Raw genomic sequence first — 16,879 nt, forward strand, 5'->3', positions numbered from 1 at the left:
GGGGCAGCAGGAGCATTCTCTGCACGCTCAGCTGCGCGCGTGCGGCCCGAAAACCTTAGGTGTCCGCAAACCTTACAGGCACCAGGTACAGAGCCCGCCGTGTGTCCCCGGAGCGTTCGGCTGGCTCACAAAGGACGGACTCATGGGTGTCTGCAGGAAAGATGCTGAAAAAGAAAACCAGACGATGCTTCATGTTATGAAAAGAAAGCGTCACTGTAGGCGTTTACCAAAGCTGTCAGCCTTCCAGATTCTTCCCCTCGCGTCGTCTCTGCTTCTCCGGCCTGTCCACCTTCTCTGGCCCAGCTGCCCGTCCCCCCGCTCGTGCCTGGACGTCAGCGCGGGGACCCACCGTCCTGCCCGGACCTCCTCGGCGGCGCCTCGTTCGTGCCCTCCGGTGCCCCCGCCAACCTCGGCCCCGCCACCGGGTACCCCATGCTTCCGTGAGCTGGCCCTTCCTCTTTGTCCCCTTCACCCCCACCGACCACGTCACACAGGACCCGCTGACCTCGTGACGGATGGCGCATGTCCAGCCACAGTCCCCCACCCACTCTCCCCTTCCTCAAACCCTGGCACAGAGAGCCGTCCCTCCCTCGGGACCAGCCGACGTCCTGCCCTCCGCAACGCCTTCTGCATCTCCTCTGTCCCCAGGAGGCATTGCGAGTCAGCGTCTGGTGCCATCCGCCCCCCGTCTCAGGCGCGGTGCTGAGCTCCTCCAGCAGAACGGCTGGGTAGCGTCTGGGGTTTTATATCGATTTGGTCGCCCATCCAACACCGAGGGGGGTCGTCTACGGGCACTCACTATACGCCTCGCAAATTCAAACATGAAAAACAAAAAACCCTTGGCAGGTGCTCAGCGTCTGATGAGCGGCACCAAGATGTAGACCGTGAATGCAAGCACCGTGACACAGACCGAGAGTCACCCTCAGGGCTCAAGGGAGCACCGGGGAAGGACCAAGGCAGGAGCAGGCGCCTCCGGGGCAAGGGCGGTGCGCTGATCCCACGGCTTCGCGCGCACCTGAGCTCAAGCTCCCCTCAAGGGAAACCTGGTGGCTGACTGCTGTCAGCACGGTGCAGGGGACGCCGAGGCCGTGGGAGGACACATCCAGTGACCAGCCGGCCACCACTCTGCCCCCTCCCTCACCAGCACAGAATGGTCTGCTTTCAGTTTTCCTGACAGTAAAGGAGCTTGGTTTATAAAAATCGCCTTCACAGTAAAACCTATTCATTACCGTCCACCTCCCCCGGCAGGCTGTCCCCGAGCACGGAGGAGGGAGGTCCCGCTGCCCACACCGGCAGGTCCCCTGCCCACAGCCAAGCCCACACAGGAGAGAGAACGGCCTCCGGGTGGAGCCCAAACCAACCGTCGGGAGCAGAACACACATAAAAAGCCGATGGTTGTGGATTCGTTTGGAATTACTTTCCACTTCATAAATTAGGTGGAAGGCAAGGCGGCAGGCAGCGGGTGGAGGAAAGAACAGACCTCAGAGTCAGAAGCCCTGGGTTTAAATGCAGGCTCTGCCCCTCCGTAGTTAGGGGACGTTGTAGGTCACGTAACTTCTCACCTTCAGTTTTCCTTGTGTACAAATTCGAGGTAATCTTGGCTCTGCCTACAGTTTTCATGAGACTCAAATTAATTCTTCATTTGAACCTCCAGTCAGATGTGAGGGTGTTTTCCAAGCTGGGTTTGGGGGGGGGGGGGGGCACAGTTCACATGTGGGTCACGATAATTAATCCTGCCAATGAAATAAACCTTGCAGGACAGACCACTTGAGACCATTCTTGTCTCCTGGAGAACCCTGGCCCTTGACTTCACCTGAAGTCCACACTGAGTGATGGCGAATCTCATGGGTCAAGCCGACTGGCCACAGGTGCCCAGATTCAACATTATTTCTGGATGTGTTTGCGAGGATATTTCTCGATGGCATTAGCATTTGGATCTGTGCACTCGGTAAACAGCCCTCCCCATGCAGCTGGGCATCATCCAAACTGTTGGAGGCCTGGGGAGAACAAGAAGCGGAGGAAGGGAGAGTCAGTCTTCTCTTGTCTTTGGACTGGGATTTACATCGCTGGCCCCCCTGGTTCTCAGGCCTTCCGGACTGGACCGAGATACACCACTGCTTTCCTGGGTCTCCAGCATACAGAGGGCAAATCATGAGATGGATGGATGGATGGATGGATGGATGGATGGATGGTTGGACAGATAGATGATGGATGGATAGGTGGGTGGGTGGATGGATAGACAGATGATAGATACAGACGGATGGATGGATGGATGGATGGATGGATGGATGGATGGGAGGATGGAAGGATGGATGGATGGATGGATGGATGGATGGATGGTTGGTTGGACAGATAGATGATGGATGGATAGATAGGTGGGTGGGTGGATGGATGGATAGATGATAGATACAGATGAATGGATGGATGGAAGGATGGATGGATGGATGGGAGGATGGAAGGATGGATGGGAGGATGGAAGGATGGATGGATGGATGGAAGGATGGATGGATGGATGGTTGGTTGGACAGATAGATGATGGATGGATAGGTGGGTGGGTGGATGGATAGATAGATGATAGATACAGATGAATGGATGGATGGATGGATGGATGGATGGATGGATGGATGGGAGGATGGATGGGAGGATGGATGGGAGGATGGATGGATGGATGGATGGATGGGAGGATGGAAGGATGGATGGATGGATGGATGGATGGATGGATGGAAGGATGGATGGATGGATGGTTGGATAGATGATGGATGGATAGATAGGTGGGTGGGTGGATGGATAGACAGATAGATACAGATGAATGGATGGATGGATGGAAGGATGGATGGATAGGTGGGTAGGTGGATGGATAGAGAGATGATAGATAGATAGATATAGATGAATAGATGAATAGATGGATGGATGGATGGATGGATGGATGGATGGATGAAGAGACAGATATCATATGCATGTTTATTCATATATATGTGTAGTTATATATAAATGTATAATCAAATAATTGATATAGAATGTAATTATAATAATAAAGGTATAGACAGATCCCTGGGTGCTACCCCATCCCCATCATAATTTCTGGACAACTGTATATTTTTGTTTTCTATGCAGTGAAGATCCTTGGATTTATTTTAAATAAACTTTATTTTTTAGAGTAGTTTGAGGTTCACAGAAAAATTGAGCAGGAGTGACAGAGATCTCTTCTAACCTCCTTAAGCATACCTGAGCACAGCCTCCCCCATTACCAACACCCACTGTGAGAACAATACATTTGCTACAATGGATGAATCTGCATTATCACATCATTATCACCCAAGGTCCGTAGTTTACATTAGATACTGGTAACGGTTGCACAACATTTTGAATGCAATTAATGCTACTTACAAGTAGCTATAGTGGCAAATTTTGTTATATGTATTTCATCATGATTTCTAAAAGTTAGTAATGTACTACACTGAAAACGCTGACCTCCACACGTGAATGGGTGAGTTGGGAGGCTTGTACCTGATGTGCCATTAAGGCTCCTCACAGAAAGGGGAGGCTGAGTCTGGGGGTCCAGCATGGAATATGGTCATGACCCATCACCCAGTGTTCTGGGTATTGGCTATAAAAATGTCCTATTAGTTTTAAAAGTAACGAGGACATCCTTACAAGGCGTGATCATTAGTTTGCAGATATAACTGCACATTTCATTTGCTTTTGAAGTGGGTCAGCATCTCACAGAGGCGAATGCTCCGTGCAGCCCCTCGATGGACCGCACTCCCGCCTGGGAGAACATTCCACAGGCACCGCACTGACCCTGAAAGAAGCTGTTACGGTAAAGAGTAACGGCGACCAGTAACCGGTCCCACCAGAGTGACCTTTGCGAAGGGAAGGGAAAGTTCTTTCTCCATAATCAAGGTAGAGTCCCTGGGAGACTGAGTATCCCTGAAGCACTTACGACGTCCTCTTGCGACTCCTACTACTAGATAATTGTGGCTTCGCTGTCCTGAGAGGACAGGCAAAAGACACAAAATATGAGGAAAAGCAAACAAATCAAAATACAAGGAAAAGAAACTGTAGGTACCGAGACAGCACCTAAGAAGTTGGGGGAGGTCCCAAACCCGAGGCTTGTTCTAGAAGAAAGCAGTCTGAGCACCAGGCCGCCTTACGACCCGCGTCTGTGGCTGGTGCGTGCTCCCTGATTTGATCTCTGCGAGCTTTCCCCACGCCTTAGCGGCCAGTACCTTGGGGTGCTAGGTATGTGCTCATTTTCTAGAACCCGAAGGGTTCTCTGCAGGCAGAGCCATTTGTGGGCACGAGATGGAAATTGAATGAAGCAGCTCACAAGGACCAGCGATGGCTTGCCCTTGATTTTATGGGCTCCAGATGTGTGCAGCATCATCCACCATCGGAATAATTATTTGCACGTGCAAATAGTTGGCAACTGTAAAAGAGCAAAACGGCGGGGGCCCTCTCACCACAGAACACCTAACACTGGGCCATTTGTCTGCTGAATTCTGCAACCTGACCTTTCTCACTCGGCTATTACATCGTAGCAAGGTGGTTTTCTGGAGCCCGACCTCAGAGTGGGTTTCAAGAATGTGACGGTGACAAACACAAGGAATCCGTCACACGACAAGACCTACCTAAGGGATTCCAACAAGCCGTGCGGCTGATTCCCCAGACATGTAGGTCACCTGAGCAGCTCGGGCTGTCTGGGGCGGTGGAGGCCGGTGCGAGGAGGCAGCTGGGGAGCCAAACAACAGAGGTGTCGACATACGAGGACACCCTCACCTCGGGAAGTCACCCCCACCCTGCGAAAGGCTTGCGTCGTGCCCGGGGCCTCATTCCAGGGCCAGGAGGGGCAAAGAGCCCTTGTGAAAACAAGCAAGGTTCCCCGAAGTGGTTCTGCCAGTTCTGAGCAGACGGGAGCACATGAGCCGCCGGGGGCCCCAGCACCCCAGCAGCTGCCGCTGGGCACCCCGGAGCCGTGCAGCCCTCTCCCTGCCAGTCCCCAAGAGAAAACCCCTCGCCCCCTTCTCCCGCCTACCCCCTCCTCGTATACGTGACTCTCTTCTGGGTGTTCAGGATACAGCCAGGAACCACGTCCTCGCCCCTGTGAAGCTGACATTTTAGCTGGAGACACATAAGTAAAGAGCAGGCATGTAACACAATTTGATGAAGTGATTTATGCGGTGACGCCGAATGACAGAGGAAGGGCACGAGGAAGTGGGGAGCGTCTACGTGGGGCCCCTGGATGGGGAGAACCGGGTCTCCAGGAGGAGGAGGACGCCTCCCGGACTAGTGCCGCCCACCTCTCCGGGCTCCCCCCGCCAGACAGGAGAGGTGCTCCCCGGGAAAGAAATCTCTTTGCTGCGTCTGATGAAACAGGAGGGGAAGAAGGCCACCGGGCATCAGGCCTCAGCCCAAAGTGCCCTGCGGGGTCAGGAGACAGGATATTTGAAATCGGGGAGTCCAATACCAAAGCTGACATCATCAATGACAATTTCTCACATCGCGGATGAAGTCCTTTCCCACGACTGACACATGAACGTGGGTCCCTGTCCAGCAATGTTCTGGAAACTGCTGCTGTGGATGAAGCCGCCCTCCTTCTTGGCCTGCTCCTTGAGGTTCTCTGAGCAAGATCCAGGGGCGGGTCCTCGGCATCGCCCCCTCCCCCTGCTCCCGTGCCACCGCGGCCACTGCAGCCGCCCTGCTGGCCTCCTGCGGGGTCTCCTGACCCCTGACCACTTAGCCAGAAACCCCTGTGCCTTCGATGTGAATCCCTGGTGCCTGCTGAGTTCTGACCCCTGGGATTTTATTCCCCATTACGTATTCACCAGAGGCCGGGCAGGTCTGCAAAGATGCTCAGCTGAGCGACGGATCCAGGCTTCTAACCTCACACAGCTTCGAATCTAAGCGACAGTTCCCGGGCCTGGACGCACTTTCCAATCACATGGAGGGCGTTTCCGAAAACACGTCGTGACAGCACGCCAGAGCCACGGGATCGGCCTTCTTAGCGGGTATTTTTAAGACACTCAGATATTCTAACGTGCAACCGAGACGACCTGCAGACTGCATTCCGGTGCCCAGGGAGACGCATTTCAGGGAGCCCGTGGTCAAACCACCAGCCTGTAAATGCAGCTTTTCCTAATGTGTATGCCCTTGAAATCCAGCTGTGACACTCGGCCTCCATCAGCTCTTAAACAATACTCTTCCGCTCGCAGAAGAGAAGCCTGCCTCTTCCCCCCTGGGATGGAAAAGCTTCGAGGGGTCAGACTAAGGGGCACATGTAAGTATCCACGTGGGGACCAGGAGTGAGTGGTTCTAATCATCAGAGAAGGAACGCTCTCATCCCGTCAGATGTTTCCCGAGCCTTTGCTTTCAACAAAATTAACAGGATCTGATTGAGATGTTGGCTGATAGGTCATTACAATATATCTTTGATAACACATCAGTTACGTGATTTTTTTGGCTTCTGACTGAGGACTTTGGAGAGGTGAATAGCGTCACCATGAAAAACTCCCGTTTTCATCAGTTTATCCCTATGGACGACATTTATCAGTATTTATATGTATGATAACAATAAATATGAATGAAATTGACGGCAAATCTTACCTCATTCTAGCAATAATGTGAATCCTAGCTCATATGTGAATCCATGAGCCAAAAAGGGGAAAGTAAACAAAACAGCCATGCCCATCAAAAAATAGAAGCATTTCCGGGGCGCCTGGGGGGGCGCCGGTTGAGGGTCCGACTTCAGATCAGGTCATGATCTCATGGTTCGTGAGTTCGAGCCCCATACCGGGCTCTGTGCTGACAGCTCAGAGCACGGAGCCCACTTCAGATTCTGTGTCTCCCTCTCTCTCTGCCCCTCCCCTGCTCATGCTGTCTTTGTCTCTCTCTCAAAAATAAATGAACATTAAAAAAAATTGTTTTTAATAGAGGCATTTCCAACACTGTATTTTGTATACTTAATAATGAATAAAATTACTATATTTACACTATTTTGATCAATTTGATTAATAATTATTGGATTCAGGAAACAATCAGTACTTTCAGACTTAGAGTAAAAGGACATTTTTTTAGTCAGTCACGTATGCATTTTTGTTGCAAAGAAATAGGACAGTATAGTCAACAAAAGACCTTTGTTCTTTAAAATATTAAGATACAAGTCTGTGGGGAAAATAGAATGGAAACAATGTGTCATAGTTTCAATTAAAGGAGAGATTATTCATGGGTTTCAAATCAACCAGCGATATCAAACGTCTGTGGCATTTAAAGTCCCTTGGAAAAAAGTCATATAATACTTACTTTTTAATGTTAATATTCACAGACCCTGGAAATTAACGTCTCCATAAATGTTTACAATTATGATGAACATGTTTACCTTTCAGCCTAAAGACGCACCAATGCGAAATGTTTCTGAATCCTCTTCAGAGGGTGTCAGAAGCCCCCTGGTTCCCACCCTCAGCCACCTCCCCCACCCTCCGACTGAGCACAGCTGACGTTTCCAAGTCCCAAACGGCCTGGTGCTTCTATTCGCCTTCCTTGTAGGGCAAGCGTGGCCCCCATTCGAGAGACGGTGACTTATCTGAAATCACAGGAAACCAGCAACAGCGAGGGGATTAGAGGGCGAACTTCTGATGACCACAGCCCAGAGGGCTGAGTTATTTCTGCCAGAGAATAAAAAAGACCAATGGGGCCCAACTGAGGACCCATATTCTCTTTGCAAGGCTTTCATCCACCTTCTGAACATAAGATCCATTTTGGCCAGGCACTGCACCCGAAAATCGTCTTAATAATAAGTCAACAGACCTCAGGACAGAAACTGTTTAGAAATTCTCCAGAATCCCGTTGAACAAGAAAGTGTCAGGGAAAAGGAGGGCAATGGTTGTGTGTTTGTGTAGGGAAGTGCCAGGATGAGGGTGTCCTGGGGACCCCAGTACGCACACCGACCCACACACTCGGGACACCAGAGCCCGTAGCGTGCTGCCACTCGCCCCTGCGTTCAACAGCCTTTGACACCACCAAGAAAAATATACATGGAAACGTTTACATCGCTTGTATCAACCAAAGAGCAGGTTTCAAATCTGAAAAAGAGAAGAAAAATAAGAAGCACTCTTGGGGACAAGATAGAGTTGATGTATTGGGGGTGGGGAGAATGCCTCTGAGAACCTCGTTTTTCCATCATTAATAACACGTACAGAGTGGGAAGGCCAGCTTACACTTACAGAGCATTGCAGAAGCCACAGGAATCTACTCCTGTGAGAGAAATCCTCCCTGCCCCCACTGGAGGTGGTACAGGCAGAAAATGATTAGTAAAGATTCGATACCCAGGTAGGTCATTCCTCTGGGAGCAAAACCGGTGAAAATGGACAGAGAATGAAATAAATCAGTTCTGAAATATAATGAAGAAAATCAGAAACAAAATATCTTCACAGAGTGGATTTCTGGGTAATGTTCTACCCACACTGGAGTTCCCACGGGTGTTGGGTAAGGACGCTCTGACACCGTGGTTGGCCATCCAGTCACTGAGGGATGATCCCAGGGCCCAGAGCAGCTGTGATGAGGCCATTCTGAAAGTAACTTCGAGGCTGTCAAAATAGCAACCTAAGGCATTCCTTAGGAGTCACAACTTTGGGGGCGCCTGGGTGGCTCCGTCGGTTGAGCGTCCGACTTCGGCTCAGGTCATGATCTCACAGTTCATGAGTTTGAGCCCCGCATCAGGCTCTGTGCTGACAGCCCAGAGCATGGAGCCTGCTTCAGATGCTGTGTCTCCCTCTCTCTCTGCCCCTTCCCTGCTCATGCGCTCGCTCTCTCTCTCTCTCTCTCTCTCTCTTTCTCAAAAATAAATAAACATTAGAAAAAAAAAAAGTCACAACTTTGGAGCCAGTGGCATTGTTCACATCATGACCTTGGACTGATTATTAAACCCTACTTGGCCTTACATACTCTGTGGGTAAAATTGGATAATGTAGTACCTTACAAGGTTGTTCTGAGAATTGTGTCGATATCTGTAAAACAGAACTCTACCTGGCACAAAGTGCTCTGTGTTTCTAACGTTCTTTCGGTATTAGAGAGAATCTTGCTTTGAGGTAAGTTCTGAGAAGATCAAACATAAGTCAAGAAAATATCCTGTGCGATTGTCATTATAATGGCGGACACACGTCATTATCCATTTTCCAAGCTCACAGAATGGAGAACACCACGAGCAAAGCCTAATGTCAACTCTGGACTTCGGGTGATTGTGATGTGTCAGCACAGGTGTATCCATTGTAACAAATGTCCCACTCTGGTGGACTGTGCAGAGTGGGAGACCTGTGGGTGTGTGGGGGCAGGGGGCATATGGGAAATCTCAGAAACTTCCCCTCAATTTTGCTATGAACCTAAAACTTCTCTTTTCAAAAAAAGTTGTGTTTTTTTTTAAGATAAGTAAGTCAAAGTCACCTCTACTGAATAATTACAGTGCCCAGAGCAGAATAAACAGGGATTAAGAAAAAGTACCAAGTCTGGATGTATGTGTGTGCGTGTGCGTGTGTGAGACAGAGAGAGACAGAGACACAGAGAGAGACTCAAGAGATATTGCAAAGGAAGGGCCCCCGAGACATCTGAGCCATGGCACTTTCACTGGGATGGCTCTTCTAAAACACTGGTAGCTCTGGAGAGTCTACAAAGAACATGAGTATTTGGCCATCAGGGTGGAACAGAGAACCATGAGGTATGTCTTTAGGCTGCGTTTGCTTAGTAAATGTTTTTAATTTGCCTGAGGCTCACTGGGGGATACCTGGATGCTAGTCTATTTTAAGTCCTTAAGGACAAGGAAGCTGATGACTAGGAGGATGGTGTGGGTCCCCTTTGGTCACAACCCGTGGAGAGACTTGCTTGAACTCATTCATTCATGCAACAACAACCAACTTTAGGGGCATTTACTATGACTTCGTACGACCCATTGCCACAAACACAGAAATGAAAGAGGCACGACCACGCCTTCAGAGGACCTAACTGGGGAGGCAGACATCAAGGCCACACATCCTTGTGGATCAGAAGGAGGCTAGGACAGAAGCAGATAACGTGTCCAGAAGTAGCAAGAGGAGGACAGAGGACAGGATTGACTGTGGTTTGCATGGGTGCGGGAGGGGAGCAAGCGGGGACAGAGATGGTTGGACTCGGGGAGATTTTAGGGACATTGGGGAAGGCAGGGGTCACGCAGGAGCAGGGATGCGTGTGTGACAATCAGAGTAGATGAAATCGCAAGGGCAAACGCACTAGAAGAAATAGAACATCCTGACGTACAGAGAAGGAGCAGGTGAGGTCTGCAGAAAGGGGAGCTCCCGGCGAGGGAGGAGGAGCCCAGAGGAGCAGAGAGAAAAGAAGCCAAGCCAGGAAGAAAGTATCGAAGTTTGCTGTGATCGGTTCAAAGCACTTAGCTTTGTTACTTCAGAATCGCACCTCATTTGTTTTCACCGGCAAATTATTTGAAAAGAGTGCTTTCCTATGTTACTACTGAGAACATTACTAGCAAAAATCCAGCGCCTCATAAGGTATTATTCCTCCAGACATCACTTCATTTGTCCTCACTCGATCGCCTTCCCTTTTCTCCTGTTCTCCATGATAATCTGGACCAATCTGCATGGCACCGACCTCCCCATTAACGTACGATGTTACATACTCCTCTGGTTGTATGAGATCTCATACAAAAAGCTTGGCTTCTGGTTCTGCGATCTCAACCAAAAAGCCAGTTTTGCTAATAATTAACAATAATGAGCGCTTTTTGTATGCATCCTTATGAACTGGTTTAAAGCATCCACGGTTCAATGAAACATTTATAACATTCGCAGCTTATTAAAATGCTTAAATCCGGGGCGCCTGGGTGGCTCAGTCAGTTGAGCGTCCAACCTCAGCTCAGGTCACGATCTCGCGGTCCGTGAGTTCGAGCCCTGCGTCGGACTCTGGGCTGATGGCTCGGAGCCTGGAGCCTGCTTCCGATTCTGTGTCTCCCTCTATCTCTGACCCTCCCCTGCTCATGCTCTGTCTCTCTGTGTCTCAAAAATAAAAAAGCAAAAAAAAAAAAAAATGCTTAAATCCTTAGGTAGTATACGTGAGGAAATAAAGTAAAATTGCCACATGGTTTCAAGAAAATAATTCCGAAAATTTGAACACCAGTATCTCCATGACTTTACTTATTCCTGTTGCCATAAATTCTTATCACTTGAGTTTAAAATAAGAATCGCTTTCCATACATCCTGAGATGGCCACGGAAGTGAATGTTAGCTGGCGCAAGTAAGTGGAAACTCTAAGGGAAGTACGTGGGCGCCCCAGAGAAGCGTGGAGAACTCGCTCTCAGCAGAGGACCCAGCAGCCATCACGCAGGCCTTTTCAGTGATGCCTAATGAAGAACCCTCGTCCACTTGGTTCTGTGGTTTCCAGCGGCGAAGGGAGGAGAGGCTCCTGGGAAAGGGTTCTGGAAGAAAACAGAAAGCACCGCAGGAAGCTTGGAAGAAGGTAGATCGGGAGCACGGTACCAAAAACGGGAGGTTTGAATAATCCAGCAAAAATACGTACTCGGAACCTTGGAACACCACGCTCCTGGGCCACGCGGAGTAACTGGGGGAGTGTGCTACCTGCGAGTGTGCACACGTCTATTTGTAAACAGCAAAAGGTGAACACGACTACCAGCCCACAGGAAGGAAGGCCAATTGGGAAAGTGATTAGAGTCTGTTTGTCTCACCCCGTGAGTGTTAATTACTCGTTTGCATTCATTATTTGCTGTCATTTGTTTGCACTCACAAATATGCTCACATCTCGGCATTTGTCATCAGAAGGACTCTTCGCATGTTCCTAGACTTCCGCGTGTAAATAAGGCGATTGTGTTTAAACTAATATTTTCCCATTCGAGTAGGTCTGCAACGCGAGTCTAACGTATGAGTATGTGCATTCTTCTCTACTGTCTTTGTTTAGGACCCTGCCTTTATTTTCTGGCCAGTTGGGTGACTGCTAGCCAAACTCCTGCACCAGCAAAACCCACAGGACTGTGCTCTGTTCTGAGGCCGGGTCGGGGAGAGGGAGCTTCGGGAAGGAAGGAGGTCGGTCTGGTTGTCCAGGGCCGCGAGAGGGCACAAGTTTACGCGCAAGATGTTATTCACAGGCGGAGAAATGAAGACCCAAGGCCAGCATCTGCACTTCTCAGAGAGGAAGAAACCAAGTCCGAGGCAAAGGGGCTCCAACAAAGCAGAACGCAAGGGCTCACGAGCACGACATTGGAGCCAGAAGCTGGGGAGAAGCCGGGCCGTGCTTACAGGGGGTGTGAGGCTTCACCTGCACGCACAGGGGCTGCCGGTAAGGGGCCAGCGTACCGACACCAGGCTCGCGTGGCAGAGGCTCTGGGATGTGAAGGAGGCGCAGCTGGGGTCGACACCACTTGCTGAGGACGTGTCTTCTCCGTGGAACGGGGCAGCCCCTGGCGGTGATGGAAACGAGGCTGTGAGAACCTCCTCCATCACCTGCTCCCCACTTCTTTTGATCGTCAGGGTAAGTGCCGGCCCCTCGGGATGGAAGGTGAGGTATCGGGGAGACCAAGCTGGTGACAGGAGAGCAGAATAATTGAGGCAGATTCACAGCGAGAGACAGAGAAGCGGGGCTTGAAGACAGTGCGAGGAAGCGACCTTAGGGGCTAATGTGAGAGACCGTAGGTACCCGCTACAGACAGACTGCGTCCCTCCAAAATCCATATGCTGGAACCCAGCCCCCAGTGCGATGGTGTCAGGAGGAAGGACCACTGGGGTGATGAGGTCCTGAGGGTGGAGCCCCCACGATGGGATTAGTGTCCTTTTAACAGAGGGACAGACCCAAGAGCTCTCTCACCACAACGTAAGGACACAGCAAGAACAGTGCCACCCGCAAAACCAGGAAGACAGACGGCACCGGACGCAGGACGTACCAGTGCCTGGATCTTGGACTCCCAGACCCCAGAACCTGGCGGAGTGAATGCCTGTCGTTTAAGCCCCCGGTCTGTGGTATCTGTATGACGGCCCCAACAGACTAACACAGGGCTCAAGGCCACCAATTTGGATGGACAAGAAACGCGAGGGCATTACGATGATCTGAACAGGGAAGACTGCACATGGATGGCTCTTACTTTTTTATTTGCTTGGTTGGTTGGTTTCTGTCTAAATCTCTACCTGTTGCATAAAAGTTGTTTGAAACCGCTTAAGAAGTACAAAATGACTCACCTTTTTATGTGACGAAGAATCGTGGCTAAGCGCACATACACTTACCAGAGTTAGACTGGGGACAGGGCTGAGAGCTAAAGGGTATCTAGGATGGTCGGCAATCGTTAGAATGGGGCCACCGGGAACTCCCCCGGCGAGCGGTGAAGGAAAGCGAGCTTACGTTTTAGGTCCTTCTCCACTACGTTAGAAGCTGCAAGGCACAACCATCACTAACAAGTGAGCTTAGCGACTTCACCTCTGCCGGTGCAGCCTCACAAATCCCTCCGTGACGCGAAGTCACTGCCGCCCCGGGTTTACGGTAAGGGCGGCTCTTCGTGGAGACCGTGGCGTCCACCTCTGTCTCGTCACTTCCTCAACTGCACCTCTTAAGCAGAGGCCCAGAACTTTCAGAGGACACTTATGTTTACCCCAGCATCTCCAAGGTGTTCTGCGGGACCCATCCTGAGAGAAAACCTGACAAAAACTGTCCCGTGTTCGTATGAGAAATTACCCACAAGACTCCTTCCTACTCGTGGAAGCTAATACTGGTCATTGACATATCAGAAGTCCGGAGAAGTCCCACAACAAAGTAATGTTGATTAGCTCTGGCTAAACTTGTCTTTAAATGTTAAGTCAGGGGCGCCTGGGTGGCGCAGTCGGTTAAGCATCCGACTTCAGCCAGGTCACGATCTCGCGGTCCGTGAGTTCGAGCCCCGCGTCAGGCTCTGGGCTGATGGCTCGGAGCCTGGAGCCTGCTTCTGATTCTGTGTCTCCCTCTCTCTCTGCCCCTCCCCCGTTCATGCTCTGTCTCTCTCTGTCCCAAAAATAAATAAAAAACATTGAAAAAAAAAAAAAATGTTAAGTCAAAGACACTTTGATTGAGATTCTATTAAGTCTCCGTTTAAATCTATTAAGCACAGGACCTCTTTTCCCACAGCATTATGTAGCACAGACATTTTGGAAAACACCATAGGGCTGCCAGAGGAATCAGTCCTTCCTAGTCTCAAAACACATTATAATTGGGGGCGCCTGGGTGGCTTGGTCGGTTGGGTGTCTGACTTCAGCTCAGGTCACGATCTTGCGGCTTGTGAGTTCGAGCCCCACGTTGGGTTCTGTGCTGACAGCTCGGAGCCTGGAGCCTGCTTCCGATTCTGTCTCCTTCTCTCTCTGCCCCTCCCCCACTTGCACGCTCTCTCTCTCTCTCTCTCTCTCTCTCTCTCTCTAAGTAAATTAAAATAAACTTAAAGAAAGAAAGATAAAAAAACTACCAAACCCACACAGGTAAGACAGATCATCTGGACAGGTCTAACATCTACTAAATAAATTTACTGGTGAATGCTCCCAAACTACTGAGAGAGAAATTATACCAATTCTCCACAGTATCTTCCAGAAAACGGAAGCAGAGAGAATACTTCGTAATCCATTCTGTGAGGCCAGCATCACCCAAATACTAAAACCTAATAAAACACATGAAGAAAAAGGAAAAGTACAGACCAGGATCTCTTATGAATAAAGATGCAAAAACCCTCAATAAACTACCAGCAAGTCATATACAACAAAATATAAAAAAAGAACTCTACACCAAGATCAAGTGGACTCGCTACAGGGAGGTAAGACTGGATCAACATTTGAAAATAAGCCACTGTACTATACCACATCGACAGGCTACAAAAGAAAAATTGCATGACCACGTATCAATTAGCATAGGGAAAAAATTTGACAAAAATCCAATACCCATCCACGAAAAACTTCTCAGTGAAAATACAGGAGAATTTTCTCGCCTGGTTAGAACAGCCACCAAAAAATACAGTTAGCGTCATGCTTAATGGTGACAAACTGAATAACTCCCCCTTAAGTTCAGAAACAAGGCAGGGGTGTCCCTGCTCCCCACTCCTACTTAACACTGTGCTAGAAGTCCTTGCTGGTGCAAAAAGACAAAGACAATTTTTAAACGTAAGAAATAAAGGAAAATAAAAATAAACTACGACTAGGTTGGGCTTATGCCAGGAATACAACATTTGTCCACCATTTAAAAATGTATTAAAGTAATTGATGACATTCCTAGATTCATAACACAATAACAAAACCCACATGATTATCCCAATAGACGCAATGAAATAATTCTATAAAATTCACTTAAACTCGAGATAAAAACTCTTAGCAAACTAGGAATAACCTAACAGCGGGTGTTAAAATTAAAAATTGCTTCAAATGTAAGTCAACAATGAAAGGTTTAAAACATTCCCTTTAAGAGCGAGAATAAGATAAGAGTACCCTCTGTCGCCACTTCTATTCAATACTGAACTGTGGGGGAAAAAGAAAAGATAAGAAAGGGAAAAACTGAAAAGATGCGAAAGGATCTAGAAGAAAGAAGATTGTACACAGAAAGAGCAAAAGAATCTACAGTTAGATCGTTGAATTAATAAGAAAGTCAGCAAGGTCGCTGGACATGAAATCGATACACACAAGTCCGTGGCATTTGTGTCACCAGGAATAAATGTGAGAAAACATAAGCCCGCAATTCTCCATAGCAACAACAAAAATACAAGAAAGAAAAATCTAACCAAAGATGAACAAGATCTTTACGGAGAATATTAAGTGCCATGAGAAACATTGATCATCTTCGTGTATGTGTGATATTTTTGTGGCTATTGACAACGATATGTTTTTTAAAATTATATATTCTAACATAAAAAATACCTTTAATAAGTTGAGGGAAAGATCCATGCTCGTGGAAAGGAAAGCTTATGATGGAAGGCTATGAATTCTCTGCGATTAATCTCTCTTCAAAGCAGTCTCCATCAAAACCCCAGCCGTGTTTAGAAGAACTTGGAAAGCCAATTATGGACAGTGTATGGAAAAACAAAAGCTCCTATTAGCCAGACTTTGATGAAGATTAAGAACAAGGCCACGGCGGGCAAGGGGACAGAGGAACTGTCCTCAGAGATGCCAGTGCTCGTGAGGCTTGAGTAACAGAAGACACCGTGAGTTCGATGCAGCGAGAAACACAGACCAATGCAGCAGAGCCGAGAGCCCAGGAACAAGGCTGTGACCGTGTTACAAGGGACGTTCTGGGACTGTGTCTGCGTGAGGCGCTCCAGCTACAGAGGAAAAGGCACGGAATGGCCACTGGTTACGTACACGGGAGGAAACACAACAGGATCCCCCCTCCAATCAGAACCGGGAACGCATTTCAGTGCAAATCTTCCCATGAAGTCAAGGCACAAGACACATAACAGGTGGTCGAGGGGAAGGTCTTCGTGAACTTGGGAAAGGACAGAGTTCTGGGACCCTCTCCCCGTTTCCCCGGCATCTCCGACCAGGGGCCAGGGTGCCGGGAGACAGGGCGACAGACAGGGAGAGGCTGGCACGGAAACCCCTGGGCACCCCCTGCGAGCAAGAAGGGGTTTCCACTAATCACCGTGACCCAGACCGCAGCCACGGCCGCCGGTCCTCACGCACGGAAGCCTGTGCGCCTGGTGGGAAGCCAGCCAGGCGGCGACAGGAGGGGACGGCTCCACAGGACTCAAGCGGCTCCAGAGCCAGCCTACCCGGCGTGACACAGACGTGCTTAGTGAGTGCTGCTGTTCGCTCTTTATTTCATTCTTGATGCTTTAAAATGCAGCTCTTCCATTTTTAGTTCACAAATAGTGGTCGGTGTTTTAAATGTTACATAGCTGAAT

The 16,879-nt window shown here is 49.2% G+C and overlaps 1 long non-coding RNA gene across 1 annotated transcript; it reads right to left on the reverse strand.

Moving 5' to 3' along the window:
- Nucleotides 1-619: 619 nt before the first annotated feature.
- Nucleotides 620-5,764, reverse strand: LOC122215184. Its single transcript, XR_006200295.1, has 3 exons — nt 5,036-5,764; nt 4,632-4,732; nt 620-1,997 (listed from the first exon to the last, which is right to left on the reverse strand). It is a non-coding gene; the product is annotated as an uncharacterized LOC122215184 (long non-coding RNA).
- Between the last annotated feature and the right edge of the window lie 11,115 nt (nt 5,765-16,879).

Source organism: Panthera leo, chromosome A3, assembly GCF_018350215.1.
Source record: "Panthera leo isolate Ple1 chromosome A3, P.leo_Ple1_pat1.1, whole genome shotgun sequence".
NCBI classification, from domain to species: Eukaryota; Metazoa; Chordata; class Mammalia; order Carnivora; family Felidae; genus Panthera; species Panthera leo.